Source organism: Parasteatoda tepidariorum, chromosome 3 (genome assembly GCF_982258835.1).
Source record: "Parasteatoda tepidariorum strain Cologne lab strain chromosome 3, Ptep-v5.0, whole genome shotgun sequence".
NCBI lineage: Eukaryota > Metazoa > Arthropoda > Arachnida > Araneae > Theridiidae > Parasteatoda > Parasteatoda tepidariorum.
This window is the reverse complement of record NC_141757.1, coordinates 59,169,185-59,188,687: the sequence shown is the minus strand read 5'-3', so window position 1 is coordinate 59,188,687 and position 19,503 is coordinate 59,169,185. Positions and strand designations below refer to the sequence as shown.

The following is a 19,503-nucleotide window of genomic DNA, read 5'->3' as shown; positions in this document are numbered from 1 at the left end:
TTGAAGATATCATTATTTGATAACTTATTATATAATTAATAGAACAACGCTTACTATTATGTATATTAAAGGTTTTACCTTCAAATCTGGAAGAAAAGATTAAACTTTTCCAAATTCAACATTCTAAAAGTGGATATAAAAATTTCGATTTGCGAATTTCTACTGCTAATATCTTTAAAAGTACAATGGTGAAAATCATAGCTTATTACAGTTTATTACATGTATACTGTTTATTACAGTTATACAGTTTATTACAGTTATACAGTTTACATCATAAATTTTCAATGTTTACACAAAATTTGTCTAAACGTTTGAAGATATCATTATATGATAACTTATTATATCATTAATGGAGCAACGCTTACTATTATGTATATTAAAGGTTTTACCTTCAAATCTGGAAGAAAAGATTAAACTTTTCAAAATTCAACATTCTAACAGTAGATATAAAAATTTCGATTTGCGAATTTCTACTGCTGATATCTTTAAAAGTACATTGCTGGAAATCACAGTTTATTACAGTTTAAATGCTTTTAAATGGGAAGTTAGAAATGAAAAGAGTCAGAATTTCTAAATTACATTTTTTAAATGTTCTTAAATAAATATTCTCTTTCGTCAAACTTTACAGGGAAGCTAAGTATATATTTGCTTTAACTTGAGATTGTTGGAAGACATTAATACATATTCATAAGTAATTAATATATAGTAATGATTTTTTGAATACCTTGAATTGGAAACAGTCACCTACGTTAATTATTCATATATGATTTTATAATAAAATTAATAATTATTTTTAGTGGAAAGGTGCTTATTAAGAGAATAGTTATTTTACAACCCCGTTGCTAGTATAAGTTTTTCATAGCTTGTTGAACTATAACATCTTTCAAATATGCTACTACTTTAATACAATATTGTTAGATTGAACTAAATCACATCAGTTACTATCGGAATATCATGAATTTCTTTTGTTGACATATTACAATTTAAATGCTTTTAAAATATGAGTTAGAAGTGAATAAAACAAAGAAAAAAATTTCTTATAAATATTTTCAGTAAGCATTAATTTTTCAGAGCGAGCAAAACCCCAGGATTTTTCTTACGTTTGTTTTTTGATATTCAATTTAATTAGATTCAGAACAATGAGAATAAAAACGTTAAAATGAGAAATGTGTTTTTTTTTTCATTTGAGTTGGAAACAAGATTAAATTTTCGTAAAGATTAGAAAATGTATATACGAGATTTTAATCAGTATTTTTATTTTATTATCCATTATATGATTTTTTTTTCTTTCTAAAATTGATATTTTCTACTTTTTGAGTGATAAAAAAAGAGATAGTAGTTCTATTGTTGATTGTACCTAGTATAAATTTTACAATTGGGATTAAAAAGACGCATATTTGGTTCGTGTTTTGAAGTTGTTTACACAAACATACAGGATGTTCCGCAAAAAAATATACTGTGAAAAATTCCGAATCAAATTACGGTATAAAATACCGTCAATTTGTGGATATCATCTTTAAAATTCATTTTACCCGCAAAATATTTGACAGTAGTTTTTGCAGAAATATTTATTTAATTAGAGTGATTCTGTGATTTAACTGTAAAAATTACGGTTTATAAGAGTTTTTGTTCCGCAAAAATGGGTTTTACGATAAAAAGTAACAGAATTTTGAATGCCGGTACTCTTTACCGTAATTTGATCCTGACACTTTTCAGTATTTAAAGAATAAAAGCAATCATGAAATTGCCAGTTGTTGGTCAACAGAATCATAGGAGTAAAGGCTTCACAAAATTATGATTATGAAAATGCAGTCAGTATTGCACAATAGGCGTCTTTGCTTCGCAGATAATCTGATAACCATTGATCTGAAGCTGAAGTGGCTTCGAGATTCTATCGTAGACATTGACAGCTTAGTGCATTTACCATTCAGCCATTTAGGATATTACGTGGAATGCTCATGGAATGGTAATAATTTGCTGGCGTGGGTGGCAAAATAACTGCAGAGATTAGAATAATTTGTATTAGCTTTGAATTTCTGTTTTAGTTTAGTTAAGTTTTGTCTAAGTCTTTAGTTCTGTTAAATTTCTTCTAAGTAGATTTAAAAATATTTTGATAATTTTTTGGCATCAGATATAATAAAAATTTTTCAATAAAATAGTTTCACGCAGACTGATTATACAATTTTTATTTCAGCCATTTTCAGCAACGAACTATTCTATAATAAAGTTGGATATATATATCACATGGAAATAAACTAACAAATATATTTTATACCTAATAGGCTCAATAATTTAAATCCTCTACAAAAAATTAGTAGTATAATAAAATAGTATATTTGTAATATGTGTGTGATTTAAAGTGAAATTCTAAATTTAATAATCATTTAATAATAATTTTTGATCTGATATTTTATACTATTTGAACTGAATCTATTGTATCAATTCAATTATTCTAATTATTCTAGATAACTTTAACAAATTCAAAACCTTATCTCAAATTATCTAGTGTAAATATACATTTGCTTTGGAATATTTGAAGTAAAATAATTGTCTGAATGTTTCTAATTTATTTTCTGTAAGTAAAATCTCGTTTACATTTTTGTTGAATATTTTTAAGCAATAACTAGATTAATTACGACATTGGTAAAAACCTTTCTATAGATAGTCTTTAATTCAGAGTTTAAAAATGAGTTTAAAAACAGAATTATGAAACATATTTTTTAATAATATTAATTTAAATTTATTCAAATTGAGTGATTGCTCTTTATATTAATCATAAATTTATAATAATGTTTCACAGGATACAAATAAACATTAGAACCTACACTGTAAACTATTAATTGTTTCAACCAACACAATTTATTTCTCTGTATTCAATTATAAGACTTACTGGAATAGAATGAACAAAGTTATGGATTATCGTAGAACGATCTAGAGTACTTTATCCAAAGCTTGTGATACCATCAATCACAGAAAATAACTTTAGATTTTAAAAGTCGTTTATCAAATAGTTTCTGTAAAGAATCTTATCTTTAATAATTAACGATAAAACGTTACTCTAAGTGACTGAGTCAGTTAAAGTACTTGTTTTGTACTTTGGTTTTGTATCTGTGTCAACATATTGCGTAGCAATCTATCAATTGAAGCTTCCTAGTTTTGTTTCCCACATTTATAGAGTTGCTTGAATTTAAATTGGAGTAAGTCTGTCAATCTTGAATGATTTAAAAGCAGAACAATTACATCTACTGATATAAAGAACGTAATACAGTATTGACTAAACTAATATAATTATTATTTTTTTTAATTTAATGATATGAGGCGAAAGCAAGAATTCATTACTTTGCAAAACAGCGATTAAAAGCATTGAGCAATATAAAGAAAATAAAGTTTAAAAAATTCAGCCAATAAGAAGTGGCAGTTAAAGCATTTTAGAAGTATTATGGACTCCCATAGTAAACTCTTTTTCTTCATATTGCCTGATTCAATTTTAAACTATATTTATTAAAATTTCTCTGATTAGGCATCGAAACTAATTTGCAACTTTAACTACTGACATAGATTAGTTTGTGAATTTCAACTTTTCTATTTTTTTTATCTTCACCATGTTTAGTAGCATTTGTCATTTAATATTTAGTACTATTTTAGTATTTAGTTGGTCCCTCTGTTGTCTACATTAAGGTTTGATACGATATGTAATCAGCTCAAATTTTTTTTTATTTACACGAGATTTATTTTGGATTTATATCAGTACTTTGTGTAATATCAATAACTAGTGGGCTTCACCCCCTGCTCTCTAAAGCTCGCCAACCCCCGAAAATCTTATATGGCTACGCAATCTTATATGGTTTGCTTCGCAAACCAAGTTCTCTTCACTCGCTACTAACTTAGGTACATTGCAAATGTACAAAATTCTAAAAATTCAAAACAATCATTCAAATCCATTAAATTTTTTTTAAAAATAAATTACATCTTTTTAGTAAATACTAAGTCAATAAAATAAATTTGAATTTAAATAAATGACATGTAATTCGTTAAACCGATTAGAAATGTGCTATCGTATAATTCGTAATATATAAATTCGTGAAAAAAAGCGCTTTCGACAAAATACTAAAATAGAGATCTATCGACAAAGACTACTCACTTATGCCTAGCTTAATAGTATGAGATTGCCTCAGCTGATGCTCTCTGGTTATTTCAGTTTCCGTTTTTAAAAGCGCTATATGTTGAACCTCCTCAGTTAGATTTGGCATGTGACATTTTTAGCGGCAATCATTGGTCGATTCGCCGTGTAAGAGAAATAGTAACGTAAACAAAACAAAGCAAACGTTGCCACCGGCGGAAAAGAAATACAGCCAAAATTTGGGAGCCACGTAAGAGAATTATATATATTAGATTAGTTATATCAGTAATTCAATATCAATATTAACAGTTTTATTTTATCAATAATTGGTTAGATCAAAAATTCATCATCACAATCAATAATTTTATTCCATCAATAATTAGTTATATCAATAATTAATTAATCCTCTATCATTGGTCACTGTAATTATTCAGTATTTTTTCGACCTCTTCAAACCAAAACCTTTTTCAGTTCAGTACCGAGGCAACTAGAAACCATATTGTACAAACACCATTATGAAATTCTGGTACAGACATACTCGTAATGTTATGGAATTTAGGATATGACCGTAACATGCACATTAAAAATTCCTAAATAATTAATCAAATCTAAAAGTATATTCTTGTGAATATAATAGAGAACTTTAAGTGAAAGAAAACAAATCAAATTATTATAATAACTTAGTCAGTCAGTATAGTAGTTGAAATTATGACTGCACCTAGATGACTTACTTTTCCTTAAATAACAAAAAGTAATTTTATTTCTAATGTAAATGTTAAATATGACCCTATTTCTGAACTCAAATCTAAGCAATCATTATTTAAACGTACTTGGGAGCGTTGTGAAAAGAATCAGCTAAATGTTACACATTTATTTGCCAGTTTCGAATAAAAACTCCGTTCATGGCAAATAAAACGGCCTTGTAAAAAAGTAACACATGTTACTGCAAATTCCACCCAAGAGTAAAGAATTAAATGGGAATTGCGGCTTAGAAAACTGATAGAAATGGTGATTCTACCCCTATAGGGAATGTAGAAGGATAAAAAAATGTAGACATTTTATGTGATCCCATTTGGTATCTTTATCCCTCACTGAGAACAATTTCCAATAGCTTTGAACAAAATTCTCACAGAATTTTACTAACGTTATATATATATATATATATATATATATATATATATATATATATATATAAAAAGAAAATTGTCATTTTTGTCTTCTTCTTTTATTTGAAAATAAAAATGCATTACTTTACGTGTTTGGATTGAATGAACAACCGGTCCAGTTCTCCCTAAGAATTAAGTTTTAAGCATAAAAATTGGTGCAAAACACAGTATTTAAGTATTTTGCATTAAATGCTTACATATTTATGTGTATATTTTCACAGTATTATAACAGCTAAAGGGTTAACTTAATTAAAAGTAATAGGTTCAGTACATCACGTATTTTTATAACAAATATCCTTATATAAACATGATACAGAATCCAAAATAAATGTCTTCTAGGAATTCGATGCAATTTTCTTTAGAAACTAAATTTATAAATGATGCTTTAAACCTGAGAAAGTTATTCTCTATGAACTAGTTTAAGTGTTGTTATTATGTACTTTTAAATTAAACGGAAAGCAATAAACCTTGATGAAGAAGCAGAATATGAATATATTAAATAGAAGGAAATAATTTATATTTCATAAAATAGTGTAAATGCATCGGATCTTTCTACAGTAGATTTCTTCTCATGTAGATTTCAATACCCAGCCAAAGCGAGTGCTAATTATGCTTCAGAGTCTCTTCCTCCCCTTATATATGGAGATGTCTAAATTGACATTTCTCTTCCCCGTCTACTGAAACTATATCAGTGATTAACCAGTCACTAGAAACAAGTAACTGGGGAGTTGCCCAAATCATTCCACTTTTCACATTTAAATTTTTATTAGTCACAATTGCATTTAAAATGTTTTAATTATAAAATACTTTTATTTAGCCTCTTATATTATTACTTTTTTGGAAATAATTTGTGTAGTAAGTATTGAAAATTAGTTGTTTTCGCAAAGTCTGGTAGTTGTAAGATTCAGTAAACTGTATCTCCATACCGTACCTCCTTGAATCGTACAAACCTTAAAATGTTGATGATAAATGTTCAAAAAAATATTTATGATTAAGTCGATAGGTATATCATGGGTAACCAAAAAACAGTTTCAAAACAGCAAAACATATAAAGTTAGTTAGCTTGGAGCCATTGACGCAAAAGCCAATTATGGCCTACAACTATGTTTATATTATACAACAAAAGGGGGTTTAAAGTTATATTGATGTATTGAAACCAACGTTTTTGAGGCCTGAAATGTTATCACGAAAATTGTTTCCAATTAACAAAATAAATGGTGGATTACTCAGGATTAAAATATCTTTTACAATGAGAAGCACCTTACAATTGTAACCTTCTGGTGCAGGATCACTTACTAAAAAATATATGTGGGTTATGCGAATATGACCAATATGTAGTCGATTTAAAATAACTAAACAGAAACTAAGCATATCGAAGATGCTACAAATCTTTGATGTAAATGGGAAACCGGTGTCCCGCTTATATATTTTTTTCTGACGCTAAGTAAAAATATACTTTTATATTTTTTAACTATAAAAAAACAGTCTAATAGTTAATAAAAGATCTGTTAAGTTATCGGAATTATATTTTTAAGTCGGAATTATATATTAAGTTGTGTGCGTATAGTAGCTATGGTTGTCAACTTTAAGTTGCAGAAAATAAAATTAATGAAAAAATCAAGTAAAAGTACGTTTATTCACCAATGCTTGTTTGTTCTTATTATAACGTTTTTCTGTTAAACTGATATTTTATATATATGATGTGATAACTATATATATATATATATATATGTATGATAACTGAATGAAATGTTATTTCACTATTTCTATAATTCAAGTGTTTACTATACATTAAAGTATTTATCGAAAAATTATCTTATAACTATCTTATTAGTGAACAAAACTTTTTCTGTTCTCTAAGTACATAACAATTGAAGTAATGAGTGGTTGTATTTGGTAAAAGTTACTTATGTCTTACATGCCAGTGTATAATATCTTGGGAGTAAACAAAGCAATCTTTTCATCTTTGTCACAGACAAGAAACCCAACAAATGCCAAAGATTTACTCATCATCAGATCTAAATCTATTAATCATATTCTATACCCTTTTACCAGATCAAAAGTTTATCATTCATCAACTAGTTGGGACATTTTATTTCTGATCCTCCTTGTAATATTAGAAATAATCTAAAAAAAAAGAACTCTCTCACTTGTATAAAGTATTGTGACAATATTTTTTCTTATTAAAGAATTACATTTAAGAGTATTGAACCACTTTAATTTAAATTTTAAATTTGATTTGTTATTAACGTTCAATTTTTTATCCAGAGGGACATTTTTATTCTAGTAGTTATAGTACAGATATTTAAAATAAGTTCATTTTTCATGTTTCCTAGGCTAATATTGTTTTTTTTTTAATTAGAGCGTTATGGTGCACTACGTTACAAATATGTTCCTTGCTGTTTTGAAACTCGCAAGCAAGTACGATGGAATAAGCTCTAATTTTTTATTCTTTTCAAATATTTAACTTTTTAAATATATGTATATCGAAGTCCTTAAAAATAGACAGATATTTTATATAATAAACTCAGTTTTTGTTCAAGGTCTACTTTCGGCCTGCAACTAAATATTTTAAAAACAATATGCTTACAAATAGTAGAAAGAATTATTATATATGGTGCTGCCGTATGGTATAACCGAATGTTAAAATTAATAATCGTTTATACTCCATACAAAGAATACCATTACTGAACCCTACCAAATGCCATAGCACCGTTAGTACTTATGCACAACAAATTTTATCAGGCACCCTATCCATCGATCTAAAAATAAGAGAAGAGACCGTTATAAAAGACTTATCTGGAAGACAGAAAATATAGAAACTATTGATCCTGAATACAGCCTCATTTTCAGACTATACGACACAAGACAAGGAATACAGACAAATCCAGCCAAATATAAAATGATTGAGCGGGGATACAGCTCACCGACTGGTTTAGGATACGAAATTTATACTGTGGCAGCAAAATGGAAAAGTTTAATAATGAAACTGGAATTAGGGAGAGCAGAATGGGCTGCGGCTACCTGACCAAGCAAAATGGACTCACTATTCATGAGCACTCCACAAGACTAAACAACGAAGCAAGTATCTACCAGGCGGAACTACATGCCTTACGCTTAGCAATAACTCAGCTAAACACTAACAACATCCAAAATGCTATTATTTACACAGATTCTGAAGCAGACCTGTTGGCCAAAGCTGGTGCAGAACTCGGACGGTTAGAAATACAATGTCAAATAACTAGGGCACAGTTCAGGAGACATCTTAAGAGCGTCAGTAAAAATCTTTGGCAGATGAGGTGGAATAGAGCGACTAGGGGCCGACACACATTTATTTTCTTCTCCAAAGTCGACATCAAACCTCTCATCAGGGACTTTGACCTAAATCGGTTCTGTACCGGCCACGGAGTTTTTGGAGAGAGACAGGCTGGCCTGTTCGACAAGACTGCAAGCTGAAAATATTGTGGGAAATACCAAACTATTAGACGTCTAATCACAGAACGTAACAATTTTACCACACTCAGTGACACTACTTTTGATCAACAGGGGAACATGAGGTCGTGGAATAAAGCAGATAAACGAAAACAAATTATTAGAAGCGCAATCAAATAATGCTTGGAGGATATTATGACCCCTGATGACCACATGAACCTCCTTTACCCTAACCTATAATTTCATTCGAATTAATTTACTCACCCATGCTCTCTGTCAATTTTACCCACTTAGTTTTAGCCGATTTCCTAATACTTAACTTTTAAATCATTCTTCCTTTTTGGTATTTTAGTAACTTGACTTTTTACTTTAGATTACTTTACATTTTACCATTATCATTTTGTTTGTCCTTTTTGTATTTTAGCTTTTTAGTGTCTTTAAAACTTATAGAACATCATTTTAGTGGTAATTCAATGGCCGCTAATGTTACTCTTTTTTTATCAATTATGTATTTGATTTTTTTAAAAACTTTTTGATAATTTTGATGAATTGTGATTTCAATTTTAGTGATATTGTTTTAATCAGAACTTTTGTACAAATATACAAATATATATATATATATATATATATATATATATATATATATATATATATATATATATATATATATATATATAATATATATATATATTATATATATATATAATATATATATATATATATATATATATATATATATATATATATATATATATATATATATATATATATATATATATATATATATATATATATATATATATATATATATATATATATATATATATATATATATATATATATATATTAAAAAAGCAAAATATATCAATAAAATAATGTGAGGAGCACTAAAAAAATGAAACAAAATAGAGCACTTTAAGTAAGAAATATATTACGTAAAAAGCAGAAAATAATGTGTCAAGAAAAAGCAGAACAAAACACAAAATGGAAACTACAAAGCAAATAAACTTGCATGTACGGGAAACTTTCCCGAATGAACTAAAATATTTTTGTAATAATATTTCCACTTCGCGGGCAGGTCGTCGGGCTACCGAAGCGGGGGTGGCATCCTCTCCGCAGAGGATCAAAATTGTGATGGCATGTCTTCGGATCATCCTCCGGGATGTTTCCCAGACCGTCGCCAATAGCCCATTGTGCCGCTCTAGTGCGACGTAAATTAACAACAAAAACAACAATAATATTTCCAGACTACAAAATATGAAAACATAAGCGCAAATGGAGCTAAAAGCGAAAATAGAGGGATTATGTTTGTGGCACGTTTTTACTGCGATACTAAAGCGTGTTTGATTGGCTAGTTACATTGGATCAGCCCGAAATGGATGTGCGCAAGGTAATATTTTCATACTGGATAATTTAAAATTTATAATTAATAAGGTTGATATTTAATTGCACAAATAATTAATTAATATTTAATTATGCAACTAATAGTAATAATAAATTGGAAAATTAATTTTTATTCAAAAAAAGGAGGCAGGAATTTCCCGTTTTGCACAGATTTTTAGTTACGGATTTGCTCGAATTGAATTTTCACATGGTAAAAATATATATTAACAAAGAAATTTTTGGTAAATTTATTAATCAAGGCATACAATTAACTTAATGATTTTATATAGAACTTAATTACATTAGTTGAGTATCCATTGTTTTTATCAAATTTTGAAAGAGTTTATCTATTTGTTTTTTGGATGAATAAACATTGCTACATAATATTTAATTCTATACATTTGACTAAAAATGGTATTTAAAAATGTTTTTAGAAACATTAGAATTCCAAGTAATTACTTCATTTATATTAAAATTAAAATCATTTCTTTTATCGTATAATTCAACAAAGCAGATATTTTCTTCGTTTTAATATCCGAATTCGAAAAATTAAAATTAATATTATCATCCTGATTGCGAAGAAAGATGAATTCCTCGGGGTAAATATTATTTTACGACATTGTATAATCTTGAAAATTAAAGTTAATTAAATCATCAATAAATCTAAAAACAAATTTAATATTAGGTGCATAATTTGTTCCATAATAGTGTAACAATAAGTAAGCTAAGATAGATGAAAAATTAGATCTTTGTAGTATTCCATCGATTTGAATAAAAATGCTTTTTTCCATTGTAAAGAAAATTATTAAAGAGACAAAAATTAATTAGTATTTCCCATTAATCAAAATCGCAATTAAGGATATTTTTAAAATCATAGTAATAACTAAGAAGAACATCTTTTAATTTAGAGAGGGGAATGCTATTGAAAAGATCCTAGTAATTAAATTCGCAAGAGAAATAATTTTATATTGTTTAATAAATTCTAAAATCGGTTGATTATTAGTGATAATCCAAGAAAAACCTTCTTTAATAATATAGTTAATAAATTTATTTAAGCAGTTAGAGAAAATGGCGCCAGCTTGAAGTAAGTATTAGACCCACAAGTAATTGTTCTAAATTTTATAGGAACCTTATGAAATTTTGAGCTGATAATAAAGTACGAAAATTATATATTGCTAATTTTAATTTTTGACCTCTTATATAATGCTAAATTTTTTTTGAATGATATTATTATTTCTTAAATTACTAAGCTTAAAATTTTTATACATTTTTTAAACTCCTCATTTAAAAGTTCGAAATAGAATTTTTTACAGAAGATTGCATAATTACTGTTAGTTTTGTCTATGAGGGTAATTAAAATTTTTTCTGTCGTTGCTTACTTGTTTGATCAATTTTAGAGAAATTCCTTGAATCATTATGGTTATTTAAATTTTTCTTATAATCAAAAACAAAGTTTTTAAAGTATTAATAAACAGCCCCTTCCCATTCTGTTAACATACCTAAAGGTAAAGAGAATCTATTTGATATCTTTAAACAAAAACTATTGAGATCATTAAGAAAGTATTTTAGAATTTTATAAATTGATATATGGTAAATGAGTCTAAATTTTGCGAATTTTATCATTAAATTCCTAAGTTCAAATGTTTTTTATAATATTAAATTACCCATATTAATATGTTTTTGGTGTTTATCAACAAAATCAAAATATTTCTCTTCTTCACAGTGACATTCATAATCGGATATATTAATTTTCCTTAACTTTGTGATAACATCAATACAATTAAAAATAGTTCTACCAAGATATTTTTTATATTTGAAGCTTTTCATTATGTTAAAAGTTTTCAAAATTTCTAAAATTTCAAAAATGTTCTGAAATACTATATCTTATAATAAATAGGGTATTGAAAGTTAATGACTGAATACAAATTATCTAAACTTTTATTTTTATTTGGTGAAGTTTTATTTATTTTAGCTTTTACAAGAATGGAGCAAAGAATTTTGAAGTGTAAATTAATACTAGAAAAGTAAAAAACTATCTTGAAGCTTATGTAAATCAATATTCCTAAGAGAGATAAAAAAAATCTTTCACTGGTTTAATATTATAATATTATAATGTTTATTAAAATCTTTGTCTATGTTAGAAATAAAATTTACATTCAATTTGTCACTATTGGGATAAATTGTATAATTTCCTGATCACTGTTTACCTCGATTTGTACGCTTATCTTTAATGTGAGAAAGTGAGTAATTTGAGAAAAAAAATTTCTGTAAATAATTTTTTTTCGAAATATTTTTAAAAATGTTTTATTTTAATTATTTTTCTTCTCATTTTTTCATTAATCTTTTTTATGTTTTCTCTATATTTTTCTTAAACCTGAAAAAAAAAACGTACTAACTACATAGAAATATCTTAACACCAAAAATGGTAGTAACTACTTCACACTAAAGTGATGTTCCACTACATCTAGAATATCCCATTACATTACTTAGTGTAAGGTAGCCGCAACAATGTTTTTTTTGCATTCAGTAGCACTAAAATTTAAATTACAGTAAAAATGATACACATAAGAGTCAGTAAATGTATTATTACTATACATTATAACTCAAAAATCATTAATTTAGAATCATATGTATACTAATTTTCAAAATAAAATTAGTTTGTAAATTAGACATACGAGTAGCCTTGCATAAGCTTTGCATAACATAAAAATGAAATCAAAACGTACGAAACCGTAAATATTTGGTTTTATAATGAATGTATCTTTAAGGTACCAAAAATTGTTTTTGATGCAAAAATGATTTTTTTATACGTATTCGTCTAGTTCAAGACTATGTTGTAATGATTTATGGAATAATAATTGTGTCATTTTGATTCACAATTTAACTAAATTCATTGCCTGTTTATGTTTCTGACTTTTTATACATCATTTTATTTTTAAGTGATATCGAAAAGAGAAAGAATTTGCCATGGAGGTATTACGATTTCATGCTTTTTGATTTTTGTTCGTAAATTTTCAAAATTCCTTTTTTGATTGTACTCTATTGCATAGTTTGATAAAATAGGCACTAGAATTTAAAGAAAATGCATTTGGAATCGTAATTTTCCATTTTTTTTTAAGTAAAAGTATATTTGAAAATTTTTAAGTTAAGTATGTAAAGATTGTAATTATAATATGCGCGTGAAAAAACATAAATCTCTTGAATTGATTTCGATTTTTAGAGCATTACATAGTTACGATAAGTGTTTTACTTCTAAAAGGTAAGAAGAATCTTGAATGTTTCTAGAAACTGAATTATTCTGTTTTTCGTTTACAGAAAACTGTAGTTGTAAAGTAATGATCTAAGCATTTTTTAAAAATTTAAACTCTTACCAATACAGATAATCTCAAATAAAGTTTAAAGAAACTTGTTAAAAAGCCAATGGAAAAAAGTTTTATTAATATTTCCTGAAGATACGCTAAATATTTATGCATGTATACTACATACGGTAAAGCATTTTCTTTATAATCCAAGGTACACAAATAAAGAATAGAATAAATCATACGAAACAAAATATGACGGATCTGAATCGGCTTTCTATTTCTCAAATATTTTCTACGTTTTCGTCAAACTTATCTTTTTGCACGCCAATCTTATCGGGCATGATTTTTCCATAATCGACCTCCTTCACTTCGTTACAATTTTTCTTTGTCGAGCTTTTGAGAGAAAATTTCTATTCGCCATATTTCTTATATTTTTTTCTTCAGAAAAAATGAATTATACATATTTTCAGCAAAGAAGATTGTTTGAAAAAAGAAAAGTATGATGGGAGAAATGTAGTTGAGTAGAAAAATACCAGCATTCGTTGTTGAAAAGAAAACTGAAAATTCTTTTGTAAAATGACTTACTGGGAAGAATGTTTGTGGGTTTTTTAATTTTTAAAATTTAAAATTTTACTCGTAAACTACTCAAAAGTGGAATATGTTTAATTTGCTTGAATTCTTTACATGAATATTAAGTTGCTATTAACATGGTAAAATATTTTATTAAGATGATATTAATATAAAGATATAGTAATATGTTAATTTAAATATATTAAAATATGTTATTTTCAGTGTTTCAAACAATATAATTTTTATTATGTTTAGTCGCATCGTTTGTGTCAAAATTAATCTTTTTTTTTTTAAAGTTTAACTTATTGTTTCTTGTTATGTTAACTTTTGTGCTAAAATTGATCTTTTTTAATAACGCAAAATATTTAAGATTTGGTTGACGTTAGACTCAGAAAACTATAAAAAAAAAACAATGCGTTATGCGCAATACATTGCTGCTAATATATAAATTAGAAAGTATATTCACTTCTAGGGGTTAATAACCTTAACTTTTTAATACTCCTTAAATCCCTTAACTTTTTCTGAAAATATGTTAAAATGTTTGGATCAAGTTAAATCAATCGTACATGGAGTAAAAAAAAAATCTGGCAAAATTACCTTACTGCGTGGTAGCGGCATTTCTGGTAAAAAAAACACAACACAATTCTGGTTCTTAGTACCAAATTAATACGGTATTTAAACCATTCCTTTTATTATTTTTTTGCTCTTCTGGTTAAATATATAATTCTCTTCTGGTTAAATATATCTGGTTCCTTTTATAATTCTGGTTAATAGTACCAAATTAATACGGTATTTAAACCATTCCTTTTAAAATTTTTTTCCTCCTATGGAATAGGTTTAACGGAAATTCAGATTTTCAAAATTGTAGCTCTTATTATTACACATTTAGTAAAAAATATGAAAATCATTTGTAAATTTTACCGAATAAATGATTTTAACGCCATAATTTTAGGTATGATTATTTTCGTAAGTGGCGGGCACTTGGGGTTTTTCCTATTGGCCACAGAAATGCAGGACTGCTAATCTCTTCTCGTTACCCCGCGGCGAAGCCACGGCGGGGGAGCAGCGTCGCCCACGTCACACAAGCACAAACCCGTTTATAGGCCTGGTTATGTTTACACATTTACACAAAGAGGAAAGGACATGGAACACAGAGAGAGAAAGAAACATCCATGCCCTGAGCAGGATTCGAACCCGCGGCCAATGGCTCCGCAGTCAGACACGCTAACCACTCGGCCACCTGGTCGGTTAGGTATGATTATAAAATTACCTAATTTTACCACATTTACCAAATTTTATCACAAATTATAAAACCATATTGTTTATTTTACCAAAATCATTACCAAAACACTTCTAAAAACATTACTGAATTTTTTGGTATTTCCATAGAGACAGATACACAGTAAAATTTTAAATAGTGGTAGTCATGATCATGTTTTTTTCTCAGTGCAATTTGAGACGTCTTAAATAACATAATCTTGAAAATCAATCCATGTATAAATTTGATCACACGATATTTGAACTGAAGTATGGGTCATATGAAATCTTATTATTGGTTGTAATTAATTTGAATGTTACAATTAATGTGAATGCTCAATGTTGAATGAATCAATTTTTCTGAAAGTTAGACTTAAAAAATAAATTTCTTGACACAAATAACTCTAGTTAATTAATTAATTTATTTTATGGATACAAAATAAGGCAAAAATAGATTTAACTGAAAACTTTCTAAATTTAATTTCTTCGCAATAAATTAAAGTTAGTATCACCTTCTTTCAGTTAATATCACTTCTGAAACTTTTGACACTTATGCTGTCTCTCACTGATGATCTCAGATTTTAAAATTACTTAGTTGAAATACTGAATATTTGTCCTAATAAATTAGTTTTTCATTAAATATTACGAAAATAAAAAAGTATTATGTAACTTATAATCTAACGCGTTTAAGAACTAATAAATGACACAAAGTCATTAAATTTAACTTTAGAAACTTAAAATAAATACGCATTAAGGTTTTGCTTATCAAAAAGTAACTCTCAAAGATTGAGAGCTTAATTAGAAGTTCATATGCAATGTGTGACGGCAGTAAATGATGATTTCCTTTTGATATACAATCCCTTAGTTGAAATGTGAAGATATTAATTCCAGTTGAAGTCATTTGTTCTTGAGACAATGAGACCGTTTCCTCGAAACAATGCAATTTCAATTCAAGCGCTTCAATCATCCAAGCATCTTATTTTAATTTAAGAGTAATATATTAAATATACCATTTATATTTGTCATTTTGTCTCCCATTGTATCTAATTATATTAAAAAGTAGATAAGAAATAAATTAGTTTTCTAAGATTTCTAATTATCTCCATAGAATCATAATCTAGTGTCTTTTTTAAATAAGTGAAATATTATTATGAAATATAATTTAAAATAAATTTCTTTTCCTGCTAAAATGCATCTCTACTCACTCTTTCGCACTAAGAAACGTAAAATGGAATAAAGTAAGGTTATTTCTATTTATTAATAAATAAAAATGCTTTTTCTAAGTCATATATTAAATAATAAAAATATCCTTAACTTAATCTAACTTCTTAAATTGACTAATTTTTATCATTGCCAATTAAAATAGTCCTTGTCAATTTATATTCAATTCAAATTTGTGATTTGTTTCATGCATATGTTTTTTTTCTCAAAATTTACTCAGTAAAATCTTATGAATTTTAAAGGAAAAATAACAAACATTTCTAATGTATGCATTTGAGTTAACATGATTTTTTTAAAAATTTTTAGAAAGTATTATTACTGCAAATTTCTCAAATAACTTTACAAATATCATGTTACTTTCCCAAAGGACTTTTATTTTTCATGTAATGAAAGATTTGGATAATGAAAGATTTGTGAATAAATTAACTTTGATAACAGAAATAATAAGTAATTCGAAATAATAATTCATTCTATTTCGAATCATTAACTGCAGAAAAGAAATCACCAACACCTGACTGAAGCAAAAAACAACGCCAATAAAGCACAAATAAAATTACATAAATGAATATTCTATAGTTTTATTTCTATAAACAAGACCCTTTCTCAGTGTCTAAACAACAAACGAAAGAGAATGAAGAAAGAATGAATGAAGAATCCGAATGAAGGGAAAATTTGATAGTCTATTTTAATTTAATCTGTTGCACGCTGGGGTTTCCGCTTAATTCTTTCATACCTGCTTCTTATCTCCCATATGTTCAAACTTGTTTCTCTGTTCTCATTGGTTAAACCCATTTACATGTGTTCTTACTTACATGTGTTCTCTATACTTCTCTGCCTTCATTTGACACGTGATGATGTGTGATGTGTGATGAAAACACGTGATGATGTGTGCCACGTAAACAGCAGGCACCGTTGTGCCCACAGGGAGTAAGCAGTAGAGCATGTGAACTGGAGGAGAAGTGGATGGCACGCAATATTCTTTTCTCTGACAAGTCCCATTTTTTCTGATAATAGGTGTATTTTTAGCTGGAGGGAATGTGGCACTAGAAACAATCCTGCGCTCGTGCACGAAAGTGTAAGATTTGGTGGTGGGTGAGCGATGGTCTTTGCTGGCATCTCCATCGATGGGCGCACCAATCACCATATCATTCGAAATGGAGCTCTGACTGGTCACCGATATAGGGATGAGATTTTGAGACCGATTGCTTCCCCTTCCTTGCTTCCATGACTTCATGTTAATGGAGGACAATTGCAGGCCACATTGTGCTAATTTGGTGAATGATTTCCTTTTGGAGGAAGGAATCATATGAATGGATTGGCCAGTGTGTTCTCCGGACATGAACCCAATTAAAGCATGTCTGAGACATTCTAGGCAAACGAATTGCTGGATGCCTACAGTCCCACAAACTCTCCAAGAACAGGAAGGAGTTCTTCTGGAGGAATGGGACAGAATACCCAGGTCCCTCATTAATAACCTCATTGATTCAATGCCTCAAAGGTGTTCAACGTTGCTGGCCGTCTGGGGAAAACCATACCTCCTACTAAAAATGGTTTTCGTTTAAGGAAAATACCTTCTTTCAATTTTTGTTTTTCACATATGCACAAATTTAGGTTTTTTTCCTTTTGTACATAAATGCTCAATAAAACACATTTTTTTTCTGCAAACAAATGACTTTTTTTAAAAATCTCATATAGCCCACTACGTCTGTCGATAATGTATCAATCGTTCAAAGAATTCCCCAGGTGCAAGATCAACCTCAATATCCTTTAATTGTTTTGAGCAGTATATTTTGGCACTATCTTAGTACTATCCTATATTAGGACACATTTTCTAGATTTGTCAGATTTGTTAACATTTTTTATTTTTTTGAGATAACACCGTTTCTAATGAGTTACACCACTTACATATACATTAGATATTATAATAATAGTGAATATCATAATAATTATAAATGTGCAAATCTAAAAATTTGAAAAGCGTGTTCTTGTTTAAGATCTTTTCTCATGCATGTTTCCTTATTTTGGTTTTTAAAGAAAACAGAAATTTAAAATTTTTAAAGTCAGTTAAAAAAATCTGCACTGAAAAAAGGAGTATGTTCAAAACTACCCAGAATATGGTAAAATTTACAGTTTTTCTAGCTATATGGAAGCACCAAGAATCACGGAAATTTATACCGAAGCATTTTGGTCAAGACTGTAATAATGTTAATATGGTTTGCAAAATAGGTGATAAAATTTAGTAATTTTAACAGGAGCATGATCTTAGAGCATGACATAAAAACTATAACTTCGGTTATATTTACCTTTCAGTATGTATGGTAATAAGTGTGTTGTGTGGTAATAAGAAATATAATTTTTAAGAATCGGAATTTTTGGTAAACCGTTACCATGTGAATGGAATATAAATACGGAATAAATAGCTTCTATGCCATATAATTTGATATTTATTACTAAAAATATATATATATTTTTTTTACCAGAAGTAACATTACTATACTGTACGATAATTTTATAAAAAATTTTTTCTCTGTGAAGAAGAGGATTTTGAAGCTCGAGAAAGAGATAGAATAAATGTAAAAGTTATGAAACAACTTTTTAAACACGAAACTCTCTTCCCCGATCGAATTTATTTACGGTACTGCATATATATATGTATATATTAGATTAAGATATTTATATGGGTTAAAGATTAATTTAATATAAATTTATAAAAGCTATGTTGTATGTATTTTTATTTTTTCAATAATTTTTAAAATACTCACCTAAATGAAATGTAAAATGTGATAAATATACTAAAATAGTGCTAAAACTGTCCCTAGGATCATTGTACAAATTGATATGTACGTACTGTTTAGTAATCACAAAGCAACATTGGCCTTATTTTCGACTAAAGCAAATTACAAGAGTATGTTTGCCCATTCAGATACAAAAGAAAACAAAAGAAATACAAACTTTCTGATAAAATTTTCATTTCAATGAACTCATTACATTAATCATGAATATTATGCAAGTTTCACACATTCTCTGCTTACAAAGGAAACTTTACGCGCAG

General features: G+C 27.7%; 1 pseudogene; it reads right to left on the bottom strand.

Annotated features, from left to right (window-relative positions):
- LOC122271432 (SCAN domain-containing protein 3-like) overlaps positions 1–17,919 on the bottom strand; it is an 87,991-nt pseudogene extending 70,072 nt beyond the window's left edge.
- Between the last annotated feature and the right edge of the window lie 1,584 nt (positions 17,920–19,503).